Source organism: Mustelus asterias, chromosome 20, assembly GCF_964213995.1.
Source record: "Mustelus asterias chromosome 20, sMusAst1.hap1.1, whole genome shotgun sequence".
NCBI lineage: Eukaryota > Metazoa > Chordata > Chondrichthyes > Carcharhiniformes > Triakidae > Mustelus > Mustelus asterias.
This window is the reverse complement of record NC_135820.1, coordinates 65,182,666-65,206,569: the sequence shown is the minus strand read 5'-3', so window position 1 is coordinate 65,206,569 and position 23,904 is coordinate 65,182,666. Positions and strand designations below refer to the sequence as shown.

The 23,904-nt window shown below is 44.1% G+C and overlaps 1 long non-coding RNA gene across 2 annotated transcripts in view; it reads right to left on the bottom strand.

The window, feature by feature from the left end:
- Window positions 1-21,111, bottom strand: part of LOC144508323 (uncharacterized) — a 90,783-nt gene extending 69,672 nt beyond the window's left edge. Inside the window, exons 1-2 of one of the 2 annotated variants that reach the window (XR_013500261.1) lie at window positions 20,576-21,111; window positions 18,580-18,672 (exon numbers count right to left, since the gene is read on the bottom strand). This is a non-coding gene — a long non-coding RNA (uncharacterized LOC144508323). Of the gene's footprint in view, window positions 1-18,579; window positions 18,673-20,200; window positions 20,325-20,575 lie in introns of those variants that run through there. The other variant, XR_013500260.1, reaches the window with a different exon arrangement.
- Window positions 21,112-23,904: the final 2,793 nt, after the last annotated feature.

The following is a 23,904-nucleotide window of genomic DNA, read 5'->3' as shown; positions in this document are numbered from 1 at the left end:
GGACAGGAGACACTGACCATGGATGCTTCTAAATAACAGCTCAATAAAAAGACCTGAGCAATAGGAACACTGGCACCAGAGTTAAATAAAATCAAATGCCCTTTTAGAAACCAAATGACACATTACTGACCAAGATAAATCTTAACGGGAGCCAATTTGCGGTTGATAGCTAAAGCATTATAACACGAGACAGCATAAAATTAAAAGACATTATTCCGCCTCCACACCATATACCTTGATTCGATTTGATTTATTGTTGTCACATGTATTGGTATACAGTGAAAAGTATTGTTTCTTACGCACTATACAAAGCATACCATTCATAGAACATAGAACATAGAACATAGAACATTACAGCGCAGAACAGGCCCTTCGGCCCACGATGTTGCACCGACCAGTTAAAAAAAAAATGACCCTCCAACCTAAACCAATTTCTTTTCGTCCATGAACCTATCTACGGATCTCTTAAACGCCCCCAAACTAGGCGCATTTACTACTGATGCTGGCAGGGCATTCCAATCCCTCACCACGCTCTGGGTAAAGAACCTACCCCTGACATCGGTTCTATAACTACCCCCCCTCAATTTAAAGCCATGCCCCCTCGTGCTGGATTTCTCCATCAGAGGAAAAAGGCTATCACTATCCACCCTATCTAAACCTCTAATCATCTTATATGTTTCAATAAGATCCCCTCTTAGCCGCCGCCTTTCCAGCGAAAACAATCCCAAATCCCTCAGCCTCTCCTCATAGGATCTCCCCTCCATACCAGGCAACATCCTGGTAAACCTCCTCTGCACCCTCTCCAAAGCCTCCACATCCTTCCTGTAATGTGGGGACCAGAACTGCACACAGTACTCCAAGTGCGGCCGCACCAGAGTTGTGTACAGTTGCAACATAACGCTACGACTCCTAAATTCAATCCCCCTACCAATAAACGCCAAGACACCATATGCCTTCTTAACAACCTTATCTACTTGATTCCCAACTTTCAGGGATCTATGCACACATACACCTAGATCCCTCTGCTCCCCCACACTATTCAAAGTCCTCCCGTTAGCCCTATACTCAACACATCTGTTATTCCTACCAAAGTGAATTACCTCACACTTCTCCGCATTAAACTCCATCCGCCACCTCTCGGCCCAACTTTGCAACCTGTCTAAGTCTTCCTGCAAACTACGACACCCTTCCTCACTGTCTACCACACCACCGACTTTGGTGTCATCAGCAAATTTGCTAATCCACCCAACTATACCCTCATCCAGATCATTAATAAATATTACAAACAGCAGTGGCCCCAAAACAGATCCCTGAGGTACACCACTTGTAACCGCACTCCATGATGAATATTTACTATCAACCACCACCCTCTGTTTCCTATCCGCTAGCCAATTCCTGATCCAATTTCCTAGATCACCCCCAATCCCATACATCTGCATTCATAGAGAAGGAACAGAGAGAGCGCTGAGAGAGTGGTTACAAGAGCAGATCAGAGGCTAGGAATACTGCGGCGAGTAACTTACCTCATGACTCCCCAGAGCCTATTCACCATCTACAAGGCACAAGTCAGGACTGTAGTGTTACAGTCATAGCTAGGGTATAGAAAAAGATCAACTTATTGCAAGGTAGGTCCATTCAACAGCCAGACGGCAGAAAGGAAGAAGCTGTTCTTGAGTCGGTTGGTACGTGACCTCAGACTTTTGTATCTTTTCCCTGTTGAAAGAAGGTGGAAGAGAGAATGTCCGGGATGTGTGGGGACCTTAATTACGTTGGCTGGTCTTCCGAGGCAGCGGGAAGTGTAGACAGTGCCAATGGAGGAGGGCTGCTTTGAGTGATGAACAAGGTTTGAACAAGGCTTTGTTCATGACATTTTGTCGTTCCTTGTGGTCTTGGGCAGAGCAGGAGCCATACCAAGCTGTGATACAACCAGAAAGATTGCTTTCTATGGTGCATTTAAGGAAAGCATTTAATGTGAATCAAGTTTTAAGTTTCTTGCCACAAATAGGTTTACATTAACACTGCAATGAACTTACTGTGAAAATTCCCTGGCTGTCACACTCCATCAGCTGTTCGGGTACACTGAGTGAGCATTGGCCATGCTAAATTCTCCTGCGTGTCTTTCTGACTGTGGGAGGAAACTGGAGCGCCCGAAAGAAACCCATGCAGACACGGGGAGAACGTGCAGACTCCGCACAGACAGTGACCCAAACCAGGAATCGAGCCCGGGTCTCCAGTGCTGTGAGTCAGCAGTGCTAACCACTGTGCCACTGCCCCCAAGTCATATAAGCTGAAAATAAAATCAGCGAAAAGATAGGTAATAAAGAGGAATGCCAGAAATATGAATGAAAGTGCAGCAGTCATTGATTATAATGGGTGCAAGATTATAATTGGTGCAGTGTACGCAAAGGATTTGTTAACATATATGGAGAACAGAAACAGGGGGTTAGTTAAAAAAGTTGAAAAAATGAATTTCAAGCAATGCTTTCTTTCAAAGGAAACAAAATTATCAAAAAAAAACATACACCCAGCAAGAAAGAGCTGAAGAAGGCTAGTATAAGCATCATGGGCAGGATTTTCCTGCAGGCTTCAGGACTACAGGCTCTCACTTTCAATTGGGGTTTAGAGGTCCACGCTGTGGGCAGAGTTAATGCCCCTCCCCCATCCCCTGGATCTGAGTTTGGTAACTGGGGGAGTTTAATTGGATACAAGGGTCAAGGGTGCAAACTCCACCGTATTCTCAAATCTACCCAATTGAATCCATGGGAGGGCAGTTCTTTGCCACCCAGACACTAATTGAGCACCTTCAGTGGGCAATTAATGCCCACTCAAGGGTGTCAACCTATCGCCTCCATTCAATGTCAAAACCTGACGGAAGGGCTGTTCTCCACACCACCCAAGGTTCACTGGAAATCACAGTGAGAATCTGACAATACACACAAGAACACACAAGGTAGGCCCCAGTAGGCCCTTAGTTAGTTCAATGGACCACCCACCATTTGTAGGCAGGCAGCCCTGTCACATCCCCAGCCTACTTTCGGGAAAATGGCCCATTAGAAGGATGGAGTCAGGGAGCCAGCACGTTGTTTGGCGCTGTTACTTTTAGCGCCCATCTACCCAGACCTGGCCCTAGTCAGGCTTAAAAATACAACCCCATACAATTTACAATATTACCACCCTATTCTCCTGTTACCCACTTCAGCCTACATCTTCTGCAAGGGGGAGGAAGTGTGGTTCAATGGGTTTGGGAGATGTGGTTGAAAAGTAAAAACAGGACAAGATAAATTCATCCAGCACTGTTGAGTCTGTTCAATGCAAGAGAAACACATCAGGCAATTTCTCATAAATCTAGACTCTGATTGGTTCAATGTTGCTCCCACCTTTAAGAGGCTAATTGCCAGCAAAGCAAAATATTTTAACGTTACAGAATGGCTGCAGCACAGAAGGTGGCTATTCAGCCCGTTATGTCAGGGCCAGTTCTCCGAAGAGGCAATCTAGTGCCACTCCCTGACCTTTGCCCTGTTTTACCTACACATCCTTCCTTGGTTTCTTAAGCAAAGAAATTGAACCGGCTAAATTTAATATCAGTCCAGTGAAAGTAAAGTTCTAGTACAAATATCAGCTAAATATCGCAGTGACAAAATGATTCATAATGCATGAGTAACTTTAATACTAGAATAGGGTATTACATATGGGGAGAGGTAATGGATAACTTTCCCCCTTTCCTCACCTCTTGGCAGATCACAACACAACGTATATTTGAGAAAGTGCATTTTAACCCTTTGGAGTAGTGATGTTAAAGAACAGACATGTAAGTTTAAATCAAAAGAAAGGATAAGCATTTATTTTCGCATCACGCAAAAATAGAAAAGCAACAAACACCCGCTCTCCAAACATGCAGACACACTTGCACACAGGAAAGGACGATTTCTAGAGATTCTAGAACAAGTAGAAATCTGATCTCCGCAAAGGAACCAGCCAGGCTGGGAACGCCGGGTGTGGGTTGGGTTTTTGACAGGGACCAGCCTGCTCCCTTTAAAAACATTCCGAAAAACAGAATGGAGTTGGGAATCCCAGACTCGGGATACGGCCACCATTTTTAATGGGCTTCTGAGTCATCACAACTTGGTGTAAATTCAGTCCATTGTCTCTGTCTGTCCAGAAGCTGCAAAAGGAGCCATTGACTTTCTGGAAGCCATTTTGAAGAATGCAGTGGTCCTTTTTATACGTAGTGTGTGGACAGCACGGTGGCACAGTGGTTAGCACTGCTACCTCACAGCACCGAGGATCCATGTTCGATTCCTGGCTTGGGTTACTGTCTGGGCGGAGACTGCACATTCTCCCGTATCAGTGTGGATTTCCTCCGAGTGCTCCAGTTTCCTCCCACAGGCTGAAAGATGGGCTGGCCATGCTAAATTCTCCCTCAATGTACCCGAACAGGTGCTGGAATGTGGCAACTTAGGATTTTCACAGTAACTTCATTACAGTGTTAATATAAGCCTACGTGTGACACTAAAAAATAGACTTAAAAAAAAAACTTTTGTTTTAAAAGTAAACTGTTCACCTCCCAGTTAGCTTTATGGGCATAACATGATCATCATAGATGTTTCTTTCAGCTTCAGACTGATTGGAAAACATTAAAGCAGTTCAATTGCAGTTTCCATTCTCAGTTTTACTTCAATGAATTGTGCTGGAAACTGAGAGTGTATAGATATCCGATAAAATAGGGGCTGGGATTCTCCATCTCAGTGATTGGAGGTTTGGCTGAGCACCAAAAAGTCTCCGTTCTCGCTGGCAAAGGTGGCGGGGCGAACAAGATCGGAGAATCCCAGCCAGGAACTGGATTGGTTAAACTCTACACTGCTGTTGAAGGATTTGCCAACAATTCCTTCCTAGCCTCACAAATGAAGACACATGAAGCTGAAAGGTTCATTACCGATTCAACAATACCCATGTATATCATAGAATCTGCAGTATAGAAGGAGGTCATTTGGCCCATCAAGTCTGCACTGACAACAATCCCACCCGGGTCCTATCCCCATAGCCCCATATATTTACCCTCCTAATCCCCCTGACACTAAGGGACAATTTAGCATGGCCCATCAACCTAACCCACACATCTTTGGACTGTGGGAGGAAACCGGAGCACCCGGAGGAAATCCACGCAGACACGGGGAAAACGTACAAATTCCACACAGACAGTCACCCGAGGCCAGAATTGAACCTGGCGTCTCTGGAGCTGTGAGGCAGTAGTGCTAACCACTGTGCCACCGTGTTGCTATATGCCTGCTGAAGATAAGGGAAGAAATTTTGGTACATGGAAGTGAGGAGGAGAATGACTGAGAAGGAATTTTCTGGACTTTCCCATAAACCTACTGTGGCTGGAGACATCAATAAATCCAGGCACTGGCAAACATATGTTACGGAATTGACACTACATTGTTGAGGAGAATTGTGAAATCAATTCAGTGACACTGCTTTTATAGATGAACCATCAAATGCCAGAAGTGCCCAGGGAAAAGGGAATAGTTTAAGCTGAAGCCATCTGGTGCATAAGACATTAATAAGGGGTGTGTAATGCTGATGTGAAAAAAAAAGTGACCAGAACACTGATTACATTCAAGTCACAGAATTATAAGGTTACCCACACTTTCCCTATTGCAGAAAGGTGACTTTATTTTCCATTTATTCATGTGATGTGGACATTGCTGGTAAGGCCAACATTTATAGCCCATGCCATATTGTCCTTCAGAAGGTAGCACGCTGCTGGCTTTTTAAACAATTGCAGTCCATGTGGTCTTAATTAGGGGTTTCAGAATTTTGACTTGGCAACAATTAAGCAATGCTGACATACTTTCCCAAGTCATGACGGTGCGCAACTTGGAGAGGTGGTAGTGCTCCCATATCCCTTTCCAAAGTCACAGGTTTGGGGTGACACCAAAGAAGACTTGACGAGTTGCCTCAGTGAATTCTGTAGATGGCGCACACTGCTGCCACAGTGTGCTAGTGGTAGGGGGGGGCGTGAATGTTTAAGGTGTGTATGTGTATGGGGTACCAATCAAGTAGGCTGCTTTGTCCTAGCTGGTGCTGAGTTCCTTGAATGTTGGAACTGCACTCATCCAGGCAAGTGGAAAGTATTCCATCACTGTCTTGTGCCTTATAAATAGTAGGAAGGCTTTGGAGAGTTAGGAGGTTGCTCACTCAGCACAGAATATGTAGCCTCTGACCCGTTCTTGTAGACTTCTGTGACAGATCCAGTTAAATGCCTGGTTAATTATAAGTCACCAGGACATTAATGGTGGGGGATTTAGTGATGGTGATGTTATTGAAGTATTGCCATCAAATGTCAAGGGCGGAAGGTTAAACTTTCTCTTCTCGGAGAAGGTCATTGCCTGGCAATTGTTGTGTGCCATTAATGTTACTTGCCACTGATCAGCCCAAACCTGGATGTTGGTCAGGTCTTGCTGCATGCGAGCAAAGACTGCTTTATTATCCAAATAATTGTGAATGCTACTGAACACTGCAATCATGGGCAAGGGTGGCACGATGGCACAGTGGTTCGCACTGCTGCCTCACAGCACAGGGGACTTGGGTTCGATTCCCAGCTTGGGTCACTGTCTGTGTGGAGTTTGCACGTTCTCCCCGTATCTGCATGGGTTTCCTCCAGGTGCTCCGGTTTCCTCCCACAGTCTGAAAGATGTGCTGGTTAGGTGCATTGACCCGAACAGGTGCCGAAATGTGGTAACTAGGGGAATTTCACAGTAGCTTCATTGCAGTGTTAATGTAAACCTTACTTGTGACTAATAAATAAACTTTAACTTTAAATATCCCACATGCAATGGCAAGACGGTAATTTAAGACTTATCTGGATCGACACATGAACAGACAGGGAATAAAGAGGAGAGGCGGTTGGCCTTGATAGGACAACGTGATCGGCGCAGGCTTGGACTATTCTGTTTTTGCCTTTGTTTTTTGTTGTTGATGAAGCAGTTGAAGATGGTTGGACCAAGGACAAGGACAGTAGAGTAGCAGCAATACCTTCAGGTTGAGATGATTACCGTCCAACAACCAGAACCATCTTCTGTTGCCCTATCTGTGACTCCAGCCAGTGGGGAGCTTTCCCTTTATTCCCATTGGCTTCAACTTTACAAGAGTTTTTTGATGCCGTATGTGACCGAATGCTGCTTCATGTCAAACGCAATCATTCTCACCTCATCTCTGGAATTCACCTTGTTTGACTACATCTAAACCAAGGCTGTAGTGAAGTCTGAAGCTTAGTGGCCTGGTGCAAACCAAACTGTAGGGATTCGCATTCTAATCAGTATTCTGTAACTTGATTTTGTGTCTCTGTGCCCTGTTTGAGAGCACATTTCCACTCCATCTGACGAAGGAGCAGCGCTCCGAAAGCTAATGGTATTTGCTACCAAATAAACCTGTTGGACTTTAACCTGGTGTTGTTAAAACTCTTACTGTGCAAACCAAACTGAGCAGGTTATTGGTGAGTTTTTATTGTTGAGTGGCTATCCCTCATTAGTGAGAATGATTGTCTTCCAAGTGTCCAAAGCGGGCTATTGGGGCTGATTCAGGGTCTGCAGGCTTTACATAGGACATTTGTTGTCATGTGGGATGTTATCAGTTCAGGTCATAGCGTGTTCTATTCTCTGGTTTCGCTGTGAATTGGTGAGTAATTGCTGCTCGATAGCACCACTGCTGATCCCTTCCATCACTGTGCCGATGATTGACAGTAGACTGATGGCAAGATAATTGCTGTTTCGGGCAAGCGTTTCGACATTCCTCACTGAACCAGAATTGGTCCCAAGCTTGATGGTAAGAGTGAGGGACATGATGGGCCATGAGATTACAGATTACGATGAAATACAATTCTGCTGCTTCTGATGGCCCACAGTGCCCCATATGTGTCTAGTGTTGAGCTGCTAGGCCTTTTCTTAGTCTACTCCACTTAACAGGGTGGGTGCACCAAACAATGTGATGGAGGGTCTCCTCAGTGTGAATGTTAGGAAAGGATCAAGTCTAAGAAAAGAATCATAGAATCACAGAATCCGTACAGATTGAGGCCATTCGGCCAATCGAGTCTGCACTGACAACAATCCCACCCAGGCCCTATCCCCATAACCCTATGCATTTACTCTGCTAGTCCCCCTGACACTAAGGGCAATTTAACATGGCCAATCAACCAAACCCGCACATCTTTGGACTGTGGGAAACTGGAGCAGTGGGAGGAAACCCATGCAGACACAGGGAGAACGTGCAAACTCTACACAGACAGTCACCCAAGGCCGGAATTGAACCCTAGCAGCAGTGGTAACCACTGTGCCACCGTGCCACCACTGTGCCAGCGTGCCAAGGACTTAGACATTATTTTTTTTAAAAGCCCACATCTCTGCAACGTCCCTCTGTTTTACTCCCTTCACTGACAGAAACACAAATTGAGTTTGGAACCAAATGGCCTCTCAACCCCATGAACTCAAAGAGGTTTGAATAGCTTTCACACAAGATGTTAACAGAGAGTGCTGCCATTCAAAGTAACAGAGTGACCTTGAAATGCCAAATGGCTCCCTCTCAATCTGCAGCCTCCTATGTTCCAAGGTATTTATCATGCCAAAAGCAGCCGCTATGACTCACCAACAAATGGATTAAACAATCTCTCAGTCAGGAATATCAGTGTGCACTGTGCAGTTTCACTGAAGGCAGAGGTACTGGTGGTCATGTGCCAGCACTTTGATCTTGAAATCTGATTATGCCACATCCATTTTTCAGGCATAAGGCCAGTAAAACTTGGGGCAGCACGGTGGCACAGTGGTTAGCACTGCTGCCTCACAGCAGCAGGCACCCGCGTTCAATTCCTGGCTTAGGTCACTGTCTGTGTAGAGTCTGTACGTTCTCCCCGTGTCTGTGTGGGGTTCCTCTGGGTCCTTTGGTTTCCTCCCACGGTCCAAAGATGTGCAGGTTAGCTGAATTGGCCATGCTAAATTCTCCCTCAGTGTACCCGAACAGGAGTGTGGTGACCAGGGGATTTTCACAATAACTTCATTGCAGTGTTAATATAAGCCTACCTGTGACAAATAAACTTTAAAACTTGGAAATGACTGGTACAAGTCTGAACTGGTCCCATATCTTCAAATGGAACTCCAATTCGGACTAATACCAGTCGCGTCCAAGTCTTCCTGTTTTTTCCTTCTGGGAGTCCAATATGGCAGATGATATAAGAGTTGGATCTGGTCGTTAGTGAGCACTGTTCTAAATAACAAATCTACTCCTAATTCAGGATTAATTGGCAATCTTACTTGAGAGATCACAAGGTGACTGAGGTGGGACATCACACTACTGAAGGATCTGCTCTCTTCTGAATGTAACTATATGGTATAAATTTTACACCGCATCTAACTGTGCACTTCATGGTCTGAGCTTGTATAATTGGTTACCGTAATGAAAATGTGTTCCTATTCCCAGCACACTAATATCCCTTAATAATTTAAAATATTTTATCTGAAAACATATAAGGAGTGTGTAATATGATATTATAACCAGAAGTATGATGTGACAAATTTCTCTCCCTGTGAGGTTCGCCATAACCAGTCAAGCTCGCTTGTGAAGATATTTATCATATAATGCTTCTGGCCATGACTTATCCTCTACATCTGTGTTCTACATTCTCCAATGACAATGCTGTGTGTGATGACATTTATACTTCCAGTTTAAATTTCCACTTGCAGCTGTTATTGCCTATAGCATATTGAACACTTACTCAGAGGAGTTTTGATGTTTAGTGAAATTGAAAGGTTTATGGTTATTTTTGCTGACATCCATTGAGCACATTTAGACAAGAATTCATTGCTTGAAGGTATATCAAGGCATGTGTCTGTGGATTCTACTTGGATAGGGTGTCAAAAACCTGCCAACACTCCACCCAGACATGAAAGGTTACATCAGAACCTTAGAATTGCTGGGTCACTTAGACACTTGACAATAGACTTCTCTTCACGTTATACTTTGGTTAGCACCCACTCGCGTTGGGCACATCAAGAGAAATAAATTCAGTAACAGTTGGGTTTAAGTGGTGGTATACCAGAGGAGGAAGGTCACTTGTTACTCCAACGGGGCAGAATAGAACTGCTTCAAATGACGAATTATTTGCTTGTGCGCTACCCAAAGTCTCAACAGAGACTTATTAAGAAGAACTGATAATTGTTGATAGGGTGGCATGGTGGCACAGTGGTTAGCACTGCTGCCTCACAACATGAGGGACCCGGGTTTGATTCCCGGCCTCGGCTGACTGTCTATGCGGAGTTTGCACGTTCTCCCTGTGTCTGCCTGGGTTTTCTCCGGGTGCTCCGGTTTCCTCCCACAGTCTGAAAGACATGCAGGTTAGGTGCATTGACCATGCTAAATTCTCCCTCAGTGTACCCGCACAGGCACCAGAGTGTGGCGACTAGGGGATTTTCACAGTAACTTCATCGCAGTGTTAATGTAAGCCTACTTGTGACACTAATAAATGAACCTGCAATCATTATAAAAGCCAATTTATATCACTGTTGAAGATGCCAGTGTTGAATTAGGGGGGCACAGTAAGAAGTCTCACCACACCAGGTTAAAGTCCAACAGGTTTATTTGGAATCATAAGCTTTTGGAGCGCTGCTCCTTCATCAGGTAAGTGGAGAGGCAGGTTCACAAGCACAGCATATATAGGCAAAGACACAATTGCAAGATAATGGTTGGAATGCGAGTCTTTACAAGTAAAGACTCACATTCATTATCTTGCAATTGTGTCTTTGCCTATATATGCTGTGTTTATGAACCTACCTCTCCAGTTACCTGATGCAGGAGCAGCGCTCCAAAAGCTTATGATTCCAAATAAACCTGTTGGACTTTAACCTGGTGTTGTCAGACTTCTTACTATATCACTGTGGTAATCCATGTCAGCCCAAGTGTTGGCCACAGCTCACTTGTTATCACTGTTACCTCTGTGTCGGAAGGTTTTAGCTTCATGTCACACGCCAGAGACTTGAGCATAGGCTGACACTCCAGTGCAGTACTGAGGGAGTTCGACAATATCAGAGGCACTGTCTTTTGGAAGCGATGTTAAAGTGGACCTAACGGTCTCATGGCACTATTTTGAAAAACAAAACAGCAGGGGAGTTCTTCTTGGTGTCCTGACTAAAGTTTATCCCTCGATTAGCAACAATAAAAAGCAGATTATCTGGTCATTAGCACATCGCTGTTTGTGGGACCATGCTATGTGGAAGTTGACCAGAACATTCCTTACAGTACAATGGTGACTAGACTTCCAAAAGTCATTGACAATAAAGTAATATTGAAGATCGTGAGGTTGTGAAAATGCCTGTCTTTTCACTAATTGCCATCGATCATGTTACGCTTTATTCACTTTATCCCATAATATTGTCTAAGGAAAGAAGCAGTACATTTTTTTTTGAAGTAACAGCATAATATGGTTCATTACCTGGCTCGTTCGATAAGACTAACCGAGTGGCTGAGAGCATTTTGCAGAGCCAATTGACGTAAAAGCTTGAACATCGATAAATCTCTTAATTTGAAAAAAAAGCCAGTGTCAGGTGATTAAAATAGATTTCTATAATATATGCAATGTGTGGCTTAATGACCGGTAAAGTATTGCTGCAAAGTATTCCAATGCTACAGGTCCAGAAATGTAACAACAAATCTCTAATCACCAATCTCCTAGATTCTGCACTTTACTTCCCAACCGTGCAATCATCAGCTCAGTAAAAGTGAATACAAGTGTAGGGTAAGTCCTGCAGTGCTCCTATATGGCTAGTGAGGAATCTCACTCAAGGGGCATGCATGTCAAAGATAAGGCTACAATACGGCCAAGCCAGGTCTCGTATTCTGTTCCCTTTGAGCAAAGCTGCCTGCTGAGATTGTGGGATCACTAAATTTACCCTAGTAGCAGATAATACATACAGTAATAAATCCCTTGGAGTGAGTGAAAATGTTACACTCCAATCTCTGTATGATGTTACCTACATCTCCTGAATTGAATTATAACCTTGTAACTTATTTCCATATGCCTACTGTTTTGCATTTATCAACACTGCCACACAAGCTTCCTTGTCGGTTATTGATTACTGAAATTACCAACTAGTTTCTCTGAAATCAAGCATTACTTTAAATAACTTAAATAGCACTGATAAGTAGGAACCATACACATAATTGGACATGTTGACAATTTAATTACCAATCTCCAAAGCTGCAGAATTGACAGCACAAGAAATTCTTGGTCATTCATTACAGTCTTGATATTAATGCATCAGCTCATACTGCCAGCAAGCTACTTAATCTATAAAACATCCAACAAGGCAGCACCGTTTTAAGACACAATCAGCTGATGCTTGGATATTGTACATCTTCCCAATAATACATCCGTATGATATGCATTTAAATGGATTGTTTCAAACCTCCTGCTAAGAGCAGTAAGCACTGATGCTAGTCTGACAATAAAAGTACTGATAGCATAACCATGAATCCTCTTGTAACACTGACATATTTTATAGCACAAGTGAGCTTCTGAGATCTCAGTGGTTCCTTCTCCAGATGATAAAGTGCCTCAAGTGCTCATTTATGACTAATATGGGGAAACCAATAACTCCATAATAATAAAAAAAAGAACTCATTAGCACAAAAACATACTACTACAGAAATAGTTTGTTCCTGCTCCTTCGTTTCCAATTTTGCCTCATCACTTTTAGATTGCTCCATTTTTCATTTTAAGAAATGGAAACTTTATCAGCAATAGTTCCGACCACCATGATGTTCACTTGAATACCTTGTCCAAGCAAGATTCATAATTGGGAACTGTACAATAAGTATTTTCAGCCCATTTTTCATTTGCAATAGAGATTTAAAATGAGCAATTGACCTGGTTCACACTTTATTAAGTATCAACAAATAGATTAAGAAATATAAATATTCAATTCCACTGGTTAGCAAGTGGCCAGTTAACCTCTGCTTAGGGGCAGCATGGTGGCACAGTGGTTAGCACTGCTGCCTCACAGCGCCAGGTACCCGGGTTCAGTTCCAGCCTCGGGGGGTGACTGCCTGTGTGGTGTTTGAGCTACTATGGAATATGTTGCAGCCTGAGGAATAATTTCGACCTGAGCCAGTTATCTTCTTTGGGGGGCGATTCCCCCATTCCGCCGTGCTAATATTTTAGCACGATGGGCCGGGGGAATTCCGCGTCGGCCGATTCGCGGGATTCGTGCATGTGTCCCCGACGCACGTGCATCTCCCAGCGTCGGATATCCAGCGCAGTCGGGACCATACTGGAAACCGGCGGGAACAGCAGGTAAGTCATTTTAATCCATTTTTAATCTTATTTAAATGTGATTATCGGGCCCAGGACTGAAGTCTCCCGGCCCCGCCAGCATCTCCCAGCCCCGCCAGCATCTCCCAGCCCCGCCAGCATCTCCAAGCCCCGCCAGCATCTCCCAGCCCCGCCAGCATCTTCCAGCCCCGCCAGCATCTTCCAGCCCTGCCAGCATCTCCCAGCCCCGCCAGCATCTCCCAGCCCCGCCAGTATAATTTCACTCTGGCGGGGTTCAGACTAGCTCCCCATTTTCGGAGAACTAGCAGGACAGCCCCATTGGAGTGAAGGAGGGGCAATCGGGCCACCCAGAAGGTCAGGCGGTGGGGGGATGGTGCCCCCTGGGTATGGGCACCCCAGCAGTGCCAGCCACTGCCCAAGGGGCAAAGTGCCCATACCCAGGGGGCACCTTAGCACTGCCCATTGGGCATCGGGCAATGCCAAGGGGCCAGGCCTAGGGGGTGGGGCCAGGTGGAGGAGGGGCCTAGGAGGCGATCGGTGGGGGTGGGGGGGGACCCGTTGCCACTCTGGATTGGGATTGATCGAGGCTGGAGGGAGGCCAGTGATTGGGGTGGGCTGGGGAGGGGCTGGTCTGCCGTGGGGGTCTGCCTCCCATGGAGGAGGGGGGATAGGCTGCGGCGGGGGGGCGGGGGGGGGAGGGTCCACTGCTGGGGGGTGGGAGCTGGAGATCAGGGTGCTCCTGGATGAGAGGAAAGTTTGGGGCTGGTCCGGGAATGCTTGTGGGGGCCGCGATTGGGCCGTGGAGGGGGTGGAGGGGCAGCACTCTGGGGGTACTGGGCTGGCCAGTGATTGCAGGCTGACACTTCAGGGCCATGCGTAGAGTTCCGGAACTGTCCGACTGTGGCATGAACAGGCCCTGCCTCCCCGCCCCCCGAGCTTTCAATGATATTCCCGATTGTGACCTCTCCATTGCACAGCATGCGGGAGCTTCGAGTGTGAACTCCCACTGAAAAAATAATCATGATTTACATCAGTTTTCCCGTGAATTCAGCACTTGGAACGTTTTTGGGAGAATCGCCCCCTTTATTTCCGATTAGCTTTCAGCAACATCAGAAGTTTTGTATAGTGGATAGAGATTGCTATAATCTGGACTTCAATTCAAATTATTGTTTTGTCCTTAATTTTCTCTAATGCCTATTTCTCCCAGAGGCAGTACCAGGGCACAGTTTTATGGTACCAGTAAGTCTGGCATACCTTGCCCAGGTGATCATTCTTTGTGTGCGAGTGTAGACATTGAGGCCAGGATATATTAAAGCCCGGACTGTCAGAGGAAACTCTCCTGAACGGAGGCAATCTTTGGTTCTTTGGGGGTGGATGTGGGATGGAGTCAGGTCTGCTATCCCCAGTTGGAGTTTAGAGGCAGCCACAGGAGTTGTTGAGTTCTGACTATTTGAAAAGGCCACCTCGGTTCAGTAACACTTTGTCCCTGTTGGTTCATAGCATTTTAGGCTTGCACCCTCACACCTCAACACTACCCCCCCAAACCCACCACCCACATGCCATGACACTGTAACAGCCGGAATTTTCTGTCTGTGCATGCCAGCGGGACTCTCTGGTTCCGCTGCAGTGAACAAAGGTTTGGCTGAGTGCCAAATTCTCCAGCCTTGCTTGCAGCGGGGCGTCAAAGGCTGGATAATTCTAGCCAATGCATCCCATGCCCCCATTCACCTCATTGCCCTTTAGACGCCGCATGCCAACTTAATGCCAATTCATGGCAACCCTATACTCCCTCTGCCCATCATCCTTTGCCCTTACATCCTCCATGCCAACTCACTCAGGATTCACCATGGGCAGTCTTGAGGAAATATGTTGCAATGAGATAAAATAAAAGTTTAAGTATCTATTACAGCTTTTACTATAGTAACAAAGAACTCCCATTCTGTGAAGAAGGCCTATAGTGTGTTAGCTTTTATTAACAGGGGGTTGGAGATTAAGAGCCCTGGGGTTATGCTGCAACTGTACAGGACCTTGGTGAGACCACATTTGGAATATTGTGTGCAGTTCTGGTCACCTCACTATAAGAAGGATGTGGAAGCGCTGGAAAGAGTGCAGAGGAGATTTACCAGGATGCTGCCTGGTTTGGAGGGTAGGTCTTATGAGGAAAGGTTGAGGGAGCTAGGGCTGTTCTCTCTGGAGCAGAGGAGGCTGAGGGGAGATTTAATAGAGGTTTATAAAATGATGAAGGGGATAGATAGAGTGAATGTTCAAAGACTATTTCCTCGGGTGGATGGAGCTATTACAAGGGGGCATAACTATAGGGTTCATGGTGGGAGATATAGGAAGGATATCAGAGGTAGGTTCTTTACGCAGAGAGTGGTTGGGGTGCGGAATGGACTGCCTGCAGTGATAGTGGAGTCAGACACTTTAGGAACATTTAAGCGGTTATTGGATAGGCACATGGAGCACACCAGGATGATAGGGAGTGGGATAGCTTGATCTTGGTTTCAGATAAAGCTCGACACAACATCGTGGGCCGAAGAGCCTGTTCTGTGCTGTACTGTTCTATGCTCTATGTTCTATGAATGCCCATTAACACATTTCAATCCTCTCAAGTACTTAATTGTATGTAAAAGCAAACAGACTTATATTCATAAACCCATATCAAAGGCAGCTTATCCTTTAAGAGCCTCTTTGACTTGTCAATAAAATTGTGAGCTAAGGATGCGCTACTGAGATAATTTATTAATAATGACATAATAATAGCCCTATGGGTAATGTCAACAAACAGCCTCTGTACCTGCAAGAACAGATTTTGTTTCAACTTTCAACTGACACAGGCCGCCTATTTTTAAAATTTGCAATCAGCCAGGGATTTAAATAACTTCACTGCTTGAATTTGTTTTTGTTTTACTTTTCATTGACAGGCAGGCTGTTTTTTTATTTTTAAAGGTCTAGAACTCTAAATAACTTCACAGCTTGACAGTTTTACAAATCTTATCCACCATCATGAGTCTTTATGTCTCCTCCATAAATTTTTGATCTCGACACCACAGGTTATGACCCTTGGTACAGATAAAAGTGGAGGCTGTTTGAATTTAGCTCAAAATTCAAATGGTCCTACTAAGTTTGAGTTTTCCTTCATGTGTGCCCTACCAGTGAAAATGGAAGCAGGACTTCTAAGTCAAGGTCCCACCCACCACGTCTAAAGGTCTGCAGAGTTTCTATGTCTCTGCAAATATCCAGGTCCGACTGTAAACAGGGAAGTATCATAATTGAGCACAATCTTATCCTTACTTTATAGCCAGCCACATTTTCCATCAGAGGGTCACGGGAAAGCGTTTAGGATTGTGGAACCTGGTTGATTTCCCTCTCCTTCTCCACCCCCCCTCCTCCTCTGCCCACCTCAGACTCCCACCCCACCAGTAACACCATCTTAGGCTGAGGATACTGAAATCTCACCATGGCAGATGGTGAAATTTGAATTCAATAAAAATCTGGAATTAAAAGTCTAATAATGACCATGTTGTTTGTTGTAAAAATCCATCCGGGATTTTCCGGCCATGCTTGCCCCAAAACCGGAGAAATCTGCCTGAGGTCAACGGACCTTTCCATGGTTCACCCTCTGCCCGCTACGATTCAGTGGCAGGTGGGATGGGAAAATTTCTTCCCTTCATGTGCCATAAATCTGTCATCTGGTCTAGCCTTCATGTGATGCCAGATCCACTGCAATGTGGTTGACTCGAATATGCCTGTTGCCATCAGGAATGGGCAATAAACGTTGGCCCAGCCAGTGACACCCACATCCCATGAATGAATTTTTTAAAAGTATAAAATGGGTGATATCTAATAGCAGCCATTATATTTTCATTCTGAGATGTATAATGGCGGCTGATCTCGCCACATTATCTACAATGTCACCCAAGCACAAAATAAGCCCGCTAACTAAAAAATCTAGTCCTCTTGGCTGTGGGATTATTATGTCAGTTTTAACACAATGGGAATGTAGTTTCAGTGTGATATTAGAGTTCACATTGCAGCTATACTGCTTATCCCCAGACAATAAGGGATGCCAGTGTGGTGACATGGTATGATATCATTGCATCACCATAGGCCTGACCTTAGATCTTATCTCGGTGACACCTGAAGTGTCTCATACTGGTGTCACACAGGGTACAAGTATTAATGGGACTTAATGTAACTGTTTATTGCTATAAAATCAATGCTATGTTATCAATTTCAGATTTACCACAAAGTTCAGGACATAAATTAAGTTGAAAGAATGACAGATACTGTTGTCTACCTTTCAAGGTCCTTCATTATGTACATTCTTGAGTTTCAGCTCCATTCCCAAGGAATCAAATATGCATATTGAAATTTTACTTCTGGTTGAAGCCATGTCTTGTTGGATATAGTTAAAAGGGAGAAAAACAAGAAACTAGCAAAAACTGTCTGATTAAGTAACTCCAAACTAAAATTATGATAGGTCATGGCAAGAGTGAAAGTGGATCTTTTAACAATCCCTCAGTGACTATTTACAGAAATAAAATATAACACTATTTATAATCTCCTTTCTACCTTTTCTCCACCAATTTATTTTTCTTCGATTTTAATTTCCTTGAAGCTTCATTCAGTAAGGACAGTATTCAATGAATAGCTGCAAACAAATCAATATCCCAAATAAAACAAGCCTTTTAATACCATTAAAGTATAATTCCCACTCCACCCTGCTAAATCTTGATACTGAGATAAGTGTTGGTGTTCGTACACAATGTATATTAATGTTTGACGCAGACAAATTATGCATACAATTTTTTCTTGTTCCCCTCTATGGAAATGATACAAAATTTAATCTGAAAACTGAATTGAGGCAAAATCTAAAAAAAACTCAGAAACCAGATACACCGTTGTGTATGAATGTTTGCGGTCTAATGAACAGGGGAAACATACAAAAATAAACATTTCTCCTTCACCGTGTGATATCAATTCTCCTGTGAAAAAGGTAATGAATTATCCATATAAATGATGGATGGAAAAAAATTAGTGGCCATGCTTTCACAGTCATGGGACACAGCAATTCTTAATAGATTTATCTGAGAGTATATTAAAGCAGTTCAATTTTGTTCTTCACACTCTCTTAAGGGTTAAAACTGAAATTTATGATGCGGAGAATAAATAATATCTGACATATTCCTGGCCTTACCATAATTCTTGCTTTGTATTCCTAAAATACAGGTGTTCTAGCAATCAGGCATCAAAATTATTACCTATGTTTTACCTTCTTGCCACCTCAACCTTCATTAGGGAATTCATATATAGATCATCATCCAAGTCAGTCAGATTTCTCTGCAGTGCATATCCTTAAGAAAGGAAAAGGTAGGAAATTAATAAGATCTTTAATCACCAATAATCTAATGCACCTCAGTTGTCTTAAATGTATGATTGATCTGACCAGCAGCTGTGTGCAATGCTAACCAAACTAGCTGCATTGTTTGTGCTAAATATATTCCTGCAGTACACCATGGCTTCAAAATATCCATAAGTTCTTCCAGATGGCCTACCGTTCCAGAGATGCTGCATACAGTTGTGTGGAGATTGTAGCATGGATAGATAGGTGATTGTGTGTGTGTTGTTTTTGTACATGGGTCTATATTTATATCTAATGCATGAAGATCGATGTAAATGGTAAGGAAATGCGAAATGTATTGAAAGCAGATCAGGCAGCTGCACTTCAGGAAAAGGGCAAAATCCACAGCTAGCGGATAAAATCTACAATATGCAATACTGTGCCTGTTGTGTGGTGCAGTTATGTTTGGTATGAGATTGGTTGTGAGGGCATGAAGCCAGGGACCAGCACTGAAGATCAGAAATCTTCCTGCTTCTGTAACATGTTACAAAAATATTGTGTAGATTTTGGCTCACAGGGGGGAAAGATGAAACTTGGTTAGTTATACAGCTGTGCTCTTATGCTTTAAACCCTGCTCGCAAGCTTTCTTTTAGCTCTGAACAGCTGGTTACTGCAAACAAATAAATCAATGCTCTCATTACCCCCAATTCTGCATAAAGAATCCCTCATTAAACATGACATTCCCTCCGGTCTTCTTCATGGCCAGTTATCTTTGGAGCCTAGTGTCTAGTTCTGGAGTCTGGAAATGCTCTCTTGGTCAGTTTTCCCTGGTGACCTAAGCTGCTATCTCCTGAGGTTTGCATCTGTGAGCTCCAACAGGAAGTCCTACAGTAGATGAGTGCTCATCAGAGCAGTTCAGGAGGACCCAAGGGGAGCTTTCACTGCGTGCTATCTAAAGTGATCTTCCTGCCACATAGATAATAAATGCTATTGGTGGCACAATGGTTAACACTGCTGCTTCACAGTGCCAGGGACCCAAGTTCGATTCCCAGCTTGGGTCACTGTGCGATCTGTGTCTGCACGGGTTTGTTCTAGTTTCCTCCCACAGTCCAAAAGACATGCTGGTTAGGTGCATTGCCCATGCTAAATTCTCCCTCAGTGCACCCAAAAAGGTACCAGAGTGTGGTGACTTGGGGATTTCCACAGTAACTTCATTGCATTGTTAATGTAAGCCTACTTCTGACATTAATAAATAAACTTTTATCCTAATGCTATTGAAAAACATTGCTACAAGCTAATGAAAGGCCCGATTCACAGAAGGGTGCTCATCCCAGTTGGGTTTATACCTTCAATATAATCATTCCCAAGTATTTTTGCCTTTAAGTGCACAAGCAGATGACGGGGGAGAGAGAAGGGGATGAAAATCAATACCCTTTCAAGTTCCACTCTTTCAAGACATTTCCATTGTTTCCTTCGGCAACAAGAAGTTCAACAGATACAGCACAGTTTCTGTCCAGATCTATTATTATATCGATGCTTACCATACATAGTAGGGACCTACAGCATCACCAGGACACGTTAGTGGTAAGATGAGATACCTCTTTATTTGGCCTGGCTAAAAATAGCAGTCAAATGGCAGAGTCAGGACACTGCAGGACAAGTAGTCAATGGGCTGAACAAGCGATTGAACTCCAAATACTCCCGGCTCGGCAATCTGCAGCTGACAGGCTATTTTTTGCCATGGTTGACTAAATATGGTCAGGGAGGCAGCAACACTGAAGAGGCTGGTTGTCGGTAGTGCATGTTTCAAATGCTTAGCTGGGTATATAAGTACTAGAAATGTGGTCCCACTTTCTGATTAGAAAGTATTTCTCAGCAGCCCCCTCCAGCGTGTGTGAGTCCTGACCTCTACTGACCTCTGGAGGGGAGAAGGTAGCTTCTTGCAGTCCTGTTCAGTGCAGCTCATATGTTTCAAGGTGTGCTGCGCTGCAGCATCCACTCAAGTGAAGGTTGCCTCTCCTAAATTCCTGGTTTTGTCCTTCAGCGTGGGTCTGCCTCTCTTCTCTCTGTTTCTGTCTCTGTCTCTCCCTCTCTCTCTCTCTGTGCCTTTCAGCTACTGCTTGCCGCTTGTATGCTATATCTCCTAACACCCATCAATGTGGTAAGCCTGTGCTGCAGCAGGATGGAAGGAGTTGGACTGCTAAATTCAGAAGAATTTCTACATCTGAGGACTAATACCATCACAGGGCCCGTTTTCTGCATAAGAGATTGGTTATGAGAGAAGCTGACGACTGCTGCATGAAGTACATTATTACCTCGTGATACTGTGACCCTCCTCTATGCATCCCCAACTCTCCAAAGCTGATTCAGCTTTCAGCTAGTGCTCTGGTGACACAACTGCTGCAACAGAATCTCTGATCTGGTATGTCTTTCTCTTCTTTCCTTCTCTTCTAACTGCTCTGACTGCATTTGTGCATGGCAGTGTAGGGCTCAGAAAGCCCTTGTCCATGCAACATGCTCCCAGATATATATATATGTGCGCGTGTCAGTCGGTCTGTGTGTCTGTATATATATTTTAGTGTGATGATGGGAGGTTCTGTGTGTGTGTGTGTGTGAATGCTGGAGGTTGCAAGGGTTTAATTCTTCGTATGTTTTTGAGAAAAGAACTGCAGAGCAAGCAGTGGGCTGGAATGATCTAAACAGAAATGTGAGACCTCTGACATGCGATCACTTTGAAAGGTTAAAAAGCCTTTTATGCTTAATGCTGAGACAGGCTGCTTGATGGATGCTGACCGGAGCGATGTAGTAAATAAAACAGAGTGATAAATAACATGAATAATAGTAATTACTTAATAGCAGCATAGCTCACAGTGTGATTTGAGTTAGTTAAAAAAAACACGTCCCTTTAATCATAGCTGAATAAAAACTTTCATCCCATGTCCTCTGTGGGGGAATTCTTCATAAATTAATATTGAAGCTAAGAATGATATTGTAAGGGGGGTGGCATGGTGTATGTGTGTAGTGGGGGTTAAGGGCGGGGGGGGGGGGGGGTTGTCAGTTTCCTGCTATCCTCGTGTTCATTGCATGTATGTTTCCCCAGTGAGATCATCTGTGGCCAGCTTCTGATTTCACTTGTTTCTGGTCGTCCTCCCCTCCTCATTTGTCAAACAGCAGAGGAATGTGTCACGCATTTATCTTCACCTTGCCATTATCATGTGAAATTTTAAAGGTGCCAGCCAGTGTTTGGGAGAATGCAGTGCACTGAACTACCCGCCCCCCCCCCCCTCCTTTGACATCTGAGGAAAGTTAGCAGGCTTGTGATTACAAGTATCTTCCTGACAAGTTCCATCTGATAATTGAACCACACTGAAAATGAAAGGAAAAAACCCAGTAGGGCCTTTTATTTTTAATTTATCTTCAGGAAAATTCATGTTCAACCTGAAGTTTGTTTAAAGCCTCCCCCTCCCCGGTAGTTTTGATCAGAAGGAGGTGTGAAATGGTAAAATTCATTAACACACGAGACATTTGCTGTACATTTGCCTGCAAATTGGTATTGATCTGCGAGGCTCGGACGGAGTAGCAGTCAACAAAGCAGGTGAGTGGACAAGCAGACCATTCCATTACAGCAATGCTGAATGAGCATTAAGTGCCCCGTGTGACCTCTTTGCTTTTGCTTTAGTGTCTAAATCCTGCCCATAATAGCCCTTTTATTCGGTCTGGTCATCATTTTCAGCATCGTCACCCTGGCCACATTGTTAGGGGAGGTTTAAAGCTGAGCCCGGAATGAGTGTGGAGCAGACACAGACGGAGAAAGAGCGACTGAAAAGCACAGGATGGGGGAACTGGAAGTCACAAGGAGGTGGGGTGGAAGGAGGTGGGGTGGGGGGAGGCGGGGGAGTCCGGTGCTGCGTCCGGCCTTATGAAATCTCCGCTTGTGGGGGAAGTCTTGCTGCCTAACAGCGACTTACAAGAGTGAACTGTCAGCGACGGGCAACACATGTGTGTGCTTCATCTGCACCAAGTCTAAAAGTGCACGCACCCTGAAATCAAGAAGTAATTCCGGGAGCAATAACAGTGTCCACCAGTCAAAGTATGACTTAGGAGAGCCTAGAATTAATGGAATTTGTCATTTGAGCCTAGGTAAGCAACATTTCTTTTTTGTTGTTGTTTCTTTTCTAAACTGTGTGACAAATAACCAGTTTGGATAATGTAAAGTCTTCTTTCTTGACCTCGGCATGAATTAAATTACGTCAGGGCAGTAAGAATCTCTGACTTAAAAGCATTATGAAATGTAGTGTTCCCCAGTGTCTCCCCCCTCCCCCCCCCATCCACAAAACTCTATTATATATATATACTAATCCATGGAAAATATGTAAAGCAGACTGCATTCGAAAGAGGGGTGGCTGGTGAAAGAAACCCTTCTAACTCCTTTACATTCATTGCATGTAACCCAGACCGTGGGGAGCATGGGTTCTGAATCAGCATTTCTTTTACATGAAGGATGCGCATCCAGCAATTACCTACTTGGAGCACATACTTCTTTATATGCCCATATGAACCTTGCCAGCTATGGAATGTAAAGAAGTATGTATTTCTGGTGGGAAAGGTTCATCGGAGAAGAGTGACCGTACCAGAGAGAGAGAGAGAGGAAAAGGAAAAAAAATTGCCTGACAGGGCAGCCTGAATGTGGAGTCAATTGATGAGCTTGTTGTAGTGCATGTATTGTTCTGTCACTTTTCCTGTGTCAGCAGGTGGAACTGCTCATCAGGACATTAAATATTCAATATGCTGACTGCGGCAGTGCTTTGAAATGCAAGGCTGGAGAAAAGCTCCCTGTCCACATTTGTTTTAACAAACCAGAATCAAAATAGCGTTCATTTTATTTATTTTGAAAGGGGAATAATGTCAAGTAAATGGTGACAATTGTGTTTAGTCAGGCAGTCACCACTTCAAATTGCAGAAGCACCCTTATCCCTGGATCAGTCTAGCAGAATATAGAAGCAGGCTTAATTCTTTCGGGACCAGGGGAAAATATATTCAAATCTGTTTTTTTTTTACAGCATGAGATGATGACTTTTGTATTTTGCCACTATTATTGTCAAAATTAACAATTTAAGAATTTCCAGCAAATTTTAAGTCAAACACTTTACAAACAGAATAGCTAAATGTTACTATACCTCAAAGACATTTTATCAAAGTATTTGCCTAAACACGATTCAACAAGGGAGTTGCCCTCCTCCCAGAC